The sequence below is a fragment of the Peromyscus eremicus genome, chromosome 15, assembly GCF_949786415.1.
Source record: "Peromyscus eremicus chromosome 15, PerEre_H2_v1, whole genome shotgun sequence".
Taxonomy (NCBI): domain Eukaryota; kingdom Metazoa; phylum Chordata; class Mammalia; order Rodentia; family Cricetidae; genus Peromyscus; species Peromyscus eremicus.
The window spans coordinates 81,445,191-81,457,737 of NC_081431.1; the positions used below are offsets into that span (position 1 = coordinate 81,445,191).

A 12,547-nucleotide genomic window follows, 5' to 3' on the forward strand; every position below is an offset into this window, starting at 1 on the left:
TCCCTTCCTTCCTTTCCTATTGTAATGAGTAATCCGGAGTGCACAATCTTACATGTTATCTAGGTCGTCTTTTCCCTCTGTCATTTGTGTTCATCTTTTTCTCTACAACCACTATACACGTCTATGTTTTACAACCAATTTATTTTAGAGCTTATCAGGCAGGTGACCTTGTTATGTAAGCAGGCTGCTAGGCAAGCTCAGCTGTTTGTAATTTTCTACTTTAAACCTTTAGTTTGGTTAGTTAGGCTAGTAGAGTTTGGCTGAGGGTTGCTAGCTTAGAGGTTCCCAGTGTTTGCTGGCCATCTGTACCTGGACATGAGGTGCCTCAAGGTGTATTTATTTTGAAAATGAGCAAACAGATTTTGTTCTTACACATGTGTAGACTTTCTGCAATGAGATCCTAGATCTTGTACTTTTGACCTGTGATCCTGTCTTAAAACACTGCTGTTCTGTGAGGAAGGAGCTAGACCCAGCTGATCCTTACAGACCCAACATCTGACCCTGTGTGTTCTCTCTTACTGGCACTCCTCTACTGGCAATACCCTTGATCCTCAGAAGCCTTTCTCCTGGTCTGATATACCTACCCCTGATACTCTGCCTTAGCTTGGAGAGGGTAGGGCTCTCCTACTCTGGTCTTCCCAGCACTGGGAGAAGTTCTGCTTCTCCTGGGTAGAGAGTTGTGTTTGTGTTATCCAGCTTAGAGCTTTGTCAAGGTTGTCACTACCCACTCATGCTACACATCCAGAATGCACACTTCACAGAAAGGGCTTCATAGAAGTACAAGCCATGGGGCTGGAAAGATTGTTCCATGTTAAAGCATGGGGTATACTAGTTTGAACCTCATTTCAGACCCCAGATACCAACAAAGATACCAGGAAGGTGCAGAATTCCACTTTTAATCCCAGCATTTGGGAAGTAGAGATATAGGAATCCCTGGAACAAGCTGACAAGCTAGACTAGCTATCACTGAGCTCTGGGTTCAAGTTAGGGACTGCCTCAATAAATAAGATGGGAGCAACGAGGGAAGATGCCAGATGGACATCAACCTCTGGCCTTCCTGGGCACATACTTGCACATGCATATGTGACCTTCCAATATCTATATACCCATGCACACGCACACATGCACACACATACACACGCACAGGCATGCACACAAACACATGAAAGAAACAAAAAGAAATACAAAACCAAAACAAAACATCAAGTATAAATCAAGAATGTCTGAGATCAATAAGAGCATACAAGTGAGCTAGAAGAAAGAGACCTAGTAGGGACCTAGTAGGCATCAGGAGAGTAGAACTGAGGGAAGGTATCAAGATTGACATATGGGTGACTAGAACATTCCACACCTCCACCAGCAAATGTTCTATACAAGGGGTGGATCCTGTGTGGTACATGAATTCAGGAGAAACCAGTCTTTTGTAAATAACACACAGTGTCACAATTCTCATGATCAGTTGCCATCAAACCTCTGTCTTTCTTAGCTTCCTAGCCAACTCCCAATCTACAAAGTGCTCCCTTCATAACCTGTATCTGCTTCTAGCACTCTATCTGTCTCCAGTCCATTTCTTTGTTCCAGGTCATGAAAACATGGATATTACTGTGGGTACTAACTCTCCAGACCCCAACCCACGCCTATAGCCATGGAACCACAAAATCCACCCTAAATATCCTATTTAACTTTCTTAAAAATTGTGTGTGTGTGTGTGTGTGTGTGTGTGTGTGTGTACACACATGCATGTGTGATTATATTTTGGAATGTGCACATACTGTGATGTACATGTGGAGGTCAGAGAACAGCTTTGTTTAGTCTGCCTCCCCTAATTTCTGTGTGTTGAAGGGATTATACACGACTTTCACGATTACAGAGAAAGCATTTTACTGGCTGGACCATCTTGCCTGCCATCCTCTTTCCTTTAATTTGTCCTCTTTTCTTTTCTGTTAAAAATAGATTCTTCTTTCAAACAATACATCCTGAGCATAGTTTCCCCTCCCTCCAGATCTGCCCCCTCCCCCTCCCTTCTCCCCAAATCCACTCCCCTCTGTCTCCCTTCATAAAAGATCAGGTCTCCAAGAGACAACAACCAAACAGGACAAAACAAAGCACAATAAGACAAAGCAAAAGCCCTCATACTGAGACTGAAAAAGGCAACTCAACAGGAGGAAAAGATTCCAGAGAGCAGGCATGCCAATCAAAGATACACCAGGTCCCACAGTTAAAAGTCACCCTAAAACACCAAGCCAACAGCCACATCATCTATGCAGAGGACGTGGTGCAGACCCATGCATGCCCCCTGCTTGCTGTTTCAGTCCTCATGAGCCCATATAAGCCATGCTTAGTTGAGTCAGTACACCATGTTCTACTGGTGTCCTCCATCCCCTCTGACTCCTACAGTCTTTCCACCCTGAGCTCTGAGGGGAGGGACCTGATGAAGGCCTCCAATTTAGACCCTCCACATAATATCTGGCTATGGGTAGCTGCAACCTCTCCCATCTGCTGCCAGAAGAAGCTCTCTGATGATGACTGGACAAGGCACTGAGCTATGTATAATAGAACATCATTAGGAATCATTTCATTAATCTTTCTTTTAGGTCAGTCATGTTTGGCTCTACCCTAGGTCTCTGGGCTATCTAGTCTCCAGTTCCTGGATATCAAAGCAGTGTAGAACATGGACATCCTGCAGGGGGCCTCAAGTCAAATTAGACATCAGTTGGCTACTTCCACAAGTTCTGTAACATAATTGCCCCAGTACATCTTCCAGGCAGGACAGATTGTAGGTCAACAGTTTTATTGCTGGTTTGGTGTCCATGTTTTTCTTTAGGTAGCCAGTTGAGGATCTTCCTGTACCAAAGAGACTAGAACATAGGAATGACAGCTCCATATAGGCACCAGCTCAAAATCTCCTTGTTCAATGAAGTATGTGAATATTGTCCTCAACAATGGAGCCTTGCTGTCCATTTGCAGAGAGCAACCCTCTGTCCTAGCAGCAGCCTGTGTTGTTCAGGGATCTACTTGGGACTTCCTTGGCCAACAACTCAACTGAACGCACCCAAGTCCTACCACTGAGAATCTTGGCCAGCTGTAACAGATGGCCAGTGGAGACTCCATATCCCCCATTACTTGGAGTCCTCACTAAGATCACCCTCATAGTTTCCAGGAAATGTCTACTGCACTAGATTTCCACTCAGCTCCACAAATGTCCCCTAATTCCATATGACTCTCCCAGAATTCTCTCCCTCCATCCCATCTCCCCTCCTTACCTGATCCCTCCCACTCCTGTCCCCACCTGCTCCCAGTCCACATGCAAAATCTATTCTATTTCCCCATTCCTGGGAGATCCATGCATCCCCCCTTGAGCCTTCTTCTCTACCTAGCTTCTCTGGGTCTATGCATTGTAGCTTGGTTATCATATACTTAATGGCTAATATCCCCTTATTCTTTGGCTCACTTTCAGTTTTGTAGTGTACGTTTTCTTCAATCTGCACAAAATTCTTTATATCTCAAGCAATCCTTAAAACACCCCCATTATTTAATGAGGCAAAACTGGTCTTCCGTGTCAAACAACTCATTACCTTGTGTATGCTTGTGAGCAGGTGCATGATCGTCTGAGTGTTTACGTTCTCATTTCAAAGGAACAAAATCTAGATCACACAGGCCTATAAAGCCCATTAAGTGATGTAAAATACATGCTAATAACTACAATTTTTAACTCCCCAGGGATAGTTTGTTTAATCTAGGGCACAACATCTCCATAAGCCATTGCAGACTTGTGAAAGAATGTGAAGGCATATTTAGTTCTGTCAATTATTATCTTGGTGTCCTTGATAGGCAGTAACTTTGGTGCTGGGGAGATGCTTTGGTAGGTAAAAGTGTTGCTATGAAAGCCTGATGATGTGAGTTTGAACCCATGTAAAAAGCCAAATGTGGGAACATACATCTGTGATGCCAGTAATCCTGTGGCAAAACTGACAACAGAGAAAACTACGTGCAAGCTCATGAGCCAGACAGCTTGGTGTGCACATCTTGGATGTAGAAACAATAAAAAAGACCCTGCCTCACATAAAAGGTGGAAGGAGAGAACTGACTCCTGAAAGCTGTTTTCTGACCTCCACATGCTCATAACAGCACAGCACATGCGAACCTGTATGTACACACAAACACACACACACACACTCACACACACACACACACATGCATACACACATGCACACAGGCAAATGCAGATACAATTTGCAAACCATACACAACAAAAACTGTTAAAAATAAGAGCTCATTTGTAAACTGGATGCATCTTTGGCATGTTATATGTATTTTTTTCGTTATCTTATTTTAAAGAGAATCTGCCACGATATGTATACAAGTAAAGATTTTAATGTGAATAACTGGACCCTATCTGCAAATTAAAGTCCAAACAAGGCAATCAGAACAGAGGTATAATAACATCCAGTGATGAAAATCTAATGTATGTTGTATCTCTTGTTGTTTAACAGCAACAGTAAAAATTACGAGCCATTATTACTACTTTAAATCTGTTTATCCAAGTGGCGTTGGGAATGTTAAACATCTTCCTGGTGTCTGGAGAAGGGATTAAGTACTCAGGGGGTGCACTTAATCCTTCTTCACAACTTTTCTCGAACTTCTGCTTCTCCATCTGTGAAAAGACTGTAGCAATCCATGCGCAACTTAATTAATATTGCAAATGTCCAGGGTGTTTGGCTGAGTTCTCTTGGATGAGCAAAATGTTTCTGTTGATAAATGGTGGTGGTGGTAGGAGAAAAGCTTGCGCCATCCTACCAGTTTGAATCTGTGCTCAATGAAGGGAGCATCTCATTGCTGTGAGAGTCAGCAAATATAGAGACACTACAGGCACTACAGGTCAAGTGGCAAACAAGCCTCTAGAGCAGAGATTTCAATCTTCCTAATGCTGTGACCGTCTAATATAGTTCCTCATGCTGTGGTGACCCCTAACCATAACATTATTTCTTTGCGACTTTATAACTGTAATTTTGCTGCTGTTATGAAACATAATGCAAATATTTTTGGAGACAGAGAGTTGCCAAAGGGATCATGACAAGTTGAGAACCACTGTCTATACAGAAGCAGCCTTTTCAGTGTAAATGGACACCTAGCATCTAAGGGCAGGGCAGTTAATGTGGCAAGTCAGCAAATAATCATATCACCATGATTCACAAGTATTGTCTTGTGTTACTATTTGTTGTATGACTTTTCCTAGGGAGATGCAACTATGTATTCATACCAGACAGGGCACTGAAAATAGTCCAAAAAACAGATTGTACCATAGCCCAGTTTGAAAAACCCATGCATTTGTTGGAATTACTTATGGAGCATGAGTGAGGAATTAATTGTAAGAGTGAAGATGACTCATCACAGTTTTGTCTTTGCATCCCCAGAAACAGCACAGGTGACAAATCTCCAAAGCTGCATCCCTGGAGTGCCCTGCACAACTGGTAGGCAGCTGGATAGATCAGAAAATCTCTCCTCAGCAGCTGTTATTGTTTATATAACCACGAAGAGAACTTTATGAATCTTATAAGTTTCAGGAACTTCCTGAGACTTAAGAGTTTTTACTTCTTCAGTCTGAGACTTTTTCCAGGATGAAAAACAGTATCTCACTTCTTATGTCTTTAAGACAGAATGATTTTGAGAGTCCAGTTCATACACTCTTCAGCTCCTTCACTCTTTCCACTCCCTGTACAGCAATGTCTCCTTAGCCATGAGGGTTGGCAAACAGGATTACACAGATGTCCCAACTACAGCTGAATACTCAGAATTTTGAAAAGTTATGAAGGCTTCCCCACTCCGAACTGCCTCAAAATTTATTCACACCAGTCTTTATACCATCTTCACCTCTCTCACACAATCTTTTCCACTGGAAATATCCTCTGGATTAATAATAATATGAGATGATATTGAATGTATTTTCATATGTAGGTGTCTAATTCTGTAATTGTCATAGTGACGTTGTAGGCTAAACTTCCATAGATCTCATGAAATAATCAATAGAAGCATAATTTGTGAAAGTCGAGAGCTCTTCCTGGAGCCCCCAGGTAATAAGCTGCAGAACCAGAATGAAGCATTTATACACATTTGTTTCTCCTCCACCAAATGCTCAGATTTCTTTAGGTCAGGGGTTCTCAACCTTCCTCATGCTGTGAGGCTTTAATACAGTTCCTTAATTATGGTAACCCCAAACCATAACATTATTTCATTGCTACATCATAATTGTAATTTTGCAACTGTTATGAATTATAATGTAAATATGTGATATACAGTATATCTGATCTGCAACCCACAGGTGTAGAACCACTGCTTCAGGTGTTAGGAACTGCATGCAGATCTGTTTCCTTAGAGCTAATGAGTTTCTTGTGGGAGCCTGTGGAAAAAGCAGCTTCAACCTGCTCCCACCTTTAGAAGGGTTCTTAGGTGGAGGAGAGTGGGATAAGAAAATACCAGAGAAAAACGCCGGGCGGTGGTGGCGCCCGCCTTTAATCCCAGCACTCGGGAGGCAGAGCCAGGCGGATCTCTGTGAGTTCGAGGCCAGCCTGGGCTACCAAGTGAGTTCCAGGAAAGGCGCAAAGCTACACAGAGAAACCCTGTCTCGAAAAACCAAAAAAAAAAAAAAAAAAAAAAAGAAAAAAGAAAATACCAGAGAAAACGAGAGACCTAGATGAGGAGAAGGACAGAAACACAGGATAGCCTTGAGAGGGCCTGGGTCAATACCCAAAAGTCACTTCATTTATTTAAAAGGGCTTTTTATAACAATGCCAAGGGGAAGGGCAAAAGACCTCCCCATTGTAAAATCAAATCACAATGTACAGCCAAGTGTAGACCCTTCCAAATACCTGGTAAACACTCCCATGGCCAAATCATCTCCTATGCAGCCCTGCTGGGTAAAGCAAGCTCAGATTCTCTGTAGTCAGTTCTCAGTAGGAAGCCTCTGTGGGCTCCCATGATTTCTGTGTCATTTCATCTCATCAATCGGCCCTCTAGGCTATCCAGTAACTTCAGGAAGGAGAATGTGGATTGTTACAGCTGGGACAGGTAGTAATGAGGGGGAGACCATGAAGTAATTGGAGAAAGGAAAGTTCTAGAATGTAGAGCTTGATTGAGGAATTCAAAAAGTTCTAGTGGCCAATGATACTCCAATGTGAGAGCATGAAATGAAGTGAGAAGTGGAAAATGTAAAAAATAATAGCAAAATTGTGTGTGTTAAACATTTACTTTTTAAACAAGTGCATCACTGTGCATAAATCTGCAGAGAAATAAAGTCTATGGTTTGTATGTGTTGATCCACTCAAGCACTCAGTCAGCCCTCTTCCAGAATTCTCCAGTGGCTTCCATAAAGCAAAACCACACTCGTCCATCATTGTTTCCCCACTACACACACAGAGCATGGCCTGACCAGGGTCAGACTCTACCGAGACTGTCTATTCCCGGGTTTCCAGTGTAGGATTGTGGAAAGAGAACAGGCATGGTACACGCAGCATCAAGATTAACAAAGGAAAGAAGCCAGCGGGCACAGGAGGACTGGAGTCCCTTCCTCACCTGGCTGTCTTACAGGGAGAGTATGCTCGAGAAAAGTGCATGCTACAAAGGTGCTGTATAATTATCCTAGAAAGTGTCATGTGGCTCCTGGCCCAGGGCTTTTGAACACATGCTTTTCCCTCTGCTCACTAGCCAGCTCTCACCCTCAGGAGTGCTTTCCCTTTCTTAACAAACTGTTTCAATTTTTAACCATGTGTCCCTGGTGTAATCCTTTGTCCTGGGACACAAAAGCTTGAAATCAGGCGCCCTCTGAACTCAGACCTGTGCCTTTAACAGGATGATGTGGGAGAGGTTTAACACAGTGTTGGGCATGACACACTAGTGTAGCGATGTTCTCCATGATGTGGGAACGTAGAGTTTAAACACTGGATTTTCTCATGCAGGTGGGACTGATGCATGTAGCATGAATCTTAGAGAGTCTTATTAGTAAAATCAAACCCGGAGCCAAGTATTTGGGTGAACACTGGAAGATCAGAGAGACAGAACAAGCCACAGCTAACCTCACCTAGCCAACTTCTCACTGATCTTGTTTCCTCAAACTGGAAGCCTCTGTGTCCTCATATTGGAATGGGTCTCAGCTGAACTGTGCTGCTAGAAGCCTGAAAGCTTAACCAGCCAAATGCTTCTAGTTTCTGGTCCTCACGCCTTATATACCTTTCTGCTTTCTACCACCACTCCCTGGGATTAAAGGCTTGCTTTCTGGGATTAAAGGCATGTGTCACCATGCCTGGCCGTTTCCAATGTGGCCTTGAACTCACAGAGATCCAGAGGGATTTCTACCTCCGGAGTGCTAGGATTAAAGGTGTGAGTGCCACCATTTTCTAGCCTTTGTATCTAGTGGCTGTTCTGTCTCTGACCCCAGATAAGTTTATTAGGGTACACAATATTTTGGGGAACACAATACCAACACAGATGCACCTGTGAATACAATGTTGATTTGCAGTTACTGATTAGGTGTGACCATGGCCTGTAGTAAGTAAGCATGCTGGAAACAGAGTTCTTGCCATCCACAGCCTGGTCTGATCACTGAGCTTCATGTGCTCTTTGTCCGCTCATTCCTCCCTGTGACACTGGGTTCATGTCTTCTCAAGTGTACTATTCAGGACCAGCATACTGATGCTTCCTTTGTACATCTGGGCCTTGCTTTCCCTTTTGAGACTGGTCAGTCTCCCTATGTATATATTCACCCAGCATTCACCTTTCTAAGAACTGATGGGTGCAGTAAAGTTTCAATTGCTGCCACATTGGCAGGATTACAGCAATCAGAAGAGAGAAGGAATCCATAATACACATACCTGCACAGGTGGTACATTTCAACAGACCTGGAGAAAGTGGCAACAAGGCTCAGTAGGAAGCTTGAGCTCAACCTGGCACACACTGGGCAGTAAACCATGACACCAGAATAAAACAGCACCATTTGGTATAGGAATAGGGCTACCTAACTGAGTATCAGTTCATGAACTCAAGATCCTTCTACTTAACCCAATCATAATTGATAATTAATTTCATCCTGATTTAAAATAAATAATATGCCTGGTAAGATGGTATTGATTTTTAATGTGTTATCAGGTGACTTGTGTTAGCATAATTAATTATTGGATTATCTATTTATTTATTTCCTTGGTTACTTTCTGATAATTTCAAGCATGTCTCCAATGTATTATGATCATAACTGCCTCCTCCAAGTCTTCTCTTTTAATTTGCCTGGACTCTTTCAACACTTTGTTCATGCTTGTGTGTGCACACACATGCTCACATAGGTGTGCATATGTGTGGAGGTGGATGTCAAGTTCCTTCCTCAGTTTCTAAACAGTCATTTATTTAATATTTTTATTTTACTTTTAACTATGAGTATATGTTGGGGGGGCATATGTACACATGTATGTGCAGGTGCCTGCAGAGTCCAGAAGGCATTGGGTGACCAGGATCTGGAGTCATACTCAACCATTAACCACCTCATGTGAGTGCTGGGAATTGAAGGAACAATGGGCACTCCTAAACACTGAGCCTTTTCTCCAGCCCCATGCATACCTCATTGTTAAGAACGGGTCTCTCATTGAACCTGGAGCTTGTCTATTTGGCTAGACTTGCTAGCCAGTGAGCCCCAGGGATCTACCTGTCTCTGTCTCCGTCTCCATAGTTCTGGGATTTCAGGTACTTCTGGCTGATTTAAAGGGATGGTGGGGATCTGAACTCAGTCAGGTCCTCATTTATGCACAGCAAACATTTTACTCGTTCACTCATCTTCCCAGCCCTGAAGTGTCTTTTGCTAAAGGACATGTTTTACGTGTTTCTACTGTATATGTCTTATGGACGAAGTTAAGTCTTAAGGAGACAAAATAGCAAAGGTGATCAAGCTGAAAAGCTATTGCACTCATGCTCTGTGTAGCTATGATGTTCATTGTGCAAGAGAGGGTAACAGTGTCAAGAGCTCCACCGGTTCAGCTACAAGTCCAGTGGGCACAGTATGCACAGATGTAGTGCTGGCATCTAATAGAAGGTTCTGAAGAGCACAGGAGATTAGGAAAAACTCCCCGAGTCTTGTCAGTTTTGTTTTACAAAATGGAGTCACCAGGGACCTTTATAAAACTGTATATGTAAATAATAAATTATAGCATTTTACTTTCAAGGTAATTACAGAAAATCATGATTTTTCTCTCAAAATTTCATTTATTAAGGATAATTCTATATCCTTTAACAGGAAAAAATTTTATCATTATGAATACTCAATCTGAGAATTTTAATTGCTTAGTAAATCCTGGAAAATTGAGTTTTTGTGGCTTCTGGATTTTAAATAAGAATAATTCTATCCTGTCCACACAGCCCTTCACCTCTTGTTCACCCTGCTAAGATGGTATATGATGAATCCATTCCAAGCTGTAATTAAGTAGTCTTACATTTTTTGTATTATAGAAGTAATAACATTTTACAGTACAATTTTTTTTGTAATAAACATAGTGAAAGGATGTGAAAGTAACCTACAATAATTCTCCAAGGAGTTGTGGAGGTTGCCCAATGATAAAGTCCTTGCCACACAAGCATGGTGTCGTGAATTCTGCATACGTACAAAAAGCTTAGCTCAGTGGCATGCTTCAGTAATCTCAGCTTTGAGATGGAGGCAAGAGCGTCCCTGGTGCTTACTGGCCACACAGTCTGCTGAACTGCTGAGAACCAGGTTCAGTGAAAGATGGGAGTTGGGGAGGCAGTTCAGTTAGTAGAGAGAGTGTTTACCATTTAGAAGATCTGGAGCTGATCCTAGCACTGTGTAAAACCAAGTACATGGTACTCTCTTATAACTAGCAGTCAGGAAATGGAGGCTGAGGATGAGAAGTTCAATGTCTTTCTTGGCAATGTTGTGAATTCAAGAGCAGCTTGGGCTCTATGAGCCTCTTTATCAATAATAACAACAACAAAAATGAGGTAGAATGTGATTAATGAAGACATGCAGTGTCAACACAAGACATCAACATGCATATCCAAATGCATCTGCACACCTATACATGTATATGAATGTGTACACACACACACACACACACACACACACACACACACACACACACACACACGCACACACCCCCAAGTATTTCTCCACTGGATATTTTGACAGACCCTTATCAGTTTGTTTATATACATCTTCATTAATTGTTTAGATCATGATTTCTTGACTTTCTCTTTCTGGTTTTCATACTAACAGAACTGGGGGACAATGTGCTAAATGAAATGAGGCTGGCATATAATGCCAAATACTACATGATATCATGCATGGAATTTGTTCAAGTTGATCTCAAGAAAGTTGAGAGTAAAGAACTGAGATTTAAAGGCTGGTATTGGCACAAAGGGATTGGGATGAAAGGATACTAATTTGAAGTTGGATAAAATAAGGGTCTGGTATTCTATATTCGATGATAGTGTGCCAGATAGATTCACAATTATAATTTATAATTCTTATGTTAGCTTTCCCTGGGAAGATGTAAACAAATGTCAATTCACTCCAGATAGTACATAGAAGACAGAACAAAGTAAGGATCCCACAGAAGCCCAATGTGACAAACAAATAAATAGACTATGGTTACTTACAGAGCATTGGTGAGGGATTAATTAAAGGAGCTTCAGGAGAGGACAGCAGCCTCTTCACCTTCATGTGAATGACAACCTCATGGAAGCCACACAGTCTCCTTCCCTACTCTTCCACTCCCTACATACTAGAGTCTCACAAGGTCACTGCCAGCTGGGGAGGGCAGAAAGGAATAATGGCTTCACTTCCAGGTGAGGGTCCTGTGCCCTCCCCTCCTTCCTGTCATTAGGCAGTGTCAGTAGCCCCATTCACATTATCATCGGCCCAGCTACCTCTATATTGCATCATTTGCCATGGCTATGAGGCTGAGCTAATGTCTACTCTGAGATCATAATGGGGTGAATATGTTGTGTACAGAGGAAACAGGCCATACTAATCAACAAAGTGGCCTATGTTTCAGAAACTAGATATGCTTATTCTGAGTTGACATTAGACAATGCATGTACATATTGAGAGATTTCATGTTATCATGTACATTTACTTAAGTTTATGTCCCAACTAAAGAACTATCTCAGATAAGAATAAATGCCAAAACATAATAATAGTGATTGAATGTTCTTGCATGAAACATAGTACATTATCAGCCCAGAACGAGGCATATATACCACAATACTCCTATGTTCAAATTTTCAGCCTCCATACACTGGCTACTTTTCTTAACTAGATCCCAAAGAATGTTTGGAATTCTCAGCACAGGGCTCTGGAAAAGACTGAATTATTCAACCAGAGTTGTCGTAATAAAGGGTGACTCTTTTTCAACTCCAGCTTGGAGCTTAGGATGAAGAGATCAAATGGCTCTAAATGTCAGACTCAAATTAGCAAGAAGGGTAAATCAGGAGAAGTTACAGACCAGGCACTGGTCCAAAAGCCTGATGTCGGTGCCTGTGGCACTGTCATCCTGTC

The 12,547-nt window shown here is 42.1% G+C and overlaps 1 protein-coding gene across 3 annotated transcripts in view; it reads left to right on the plus strand.

Annotated features, from left to right (window-relative positions):
• LOC131925151 (contactin-associated protein like 5-1-like) overlaps positions 1-12,547 on the plus strand; it is an 898,625-nt gene that overhangs the window by 396,330 nt on the left and 489,748 nt on the right. The gene's annotated exons all lie outside the window — the stretch shown is intronic.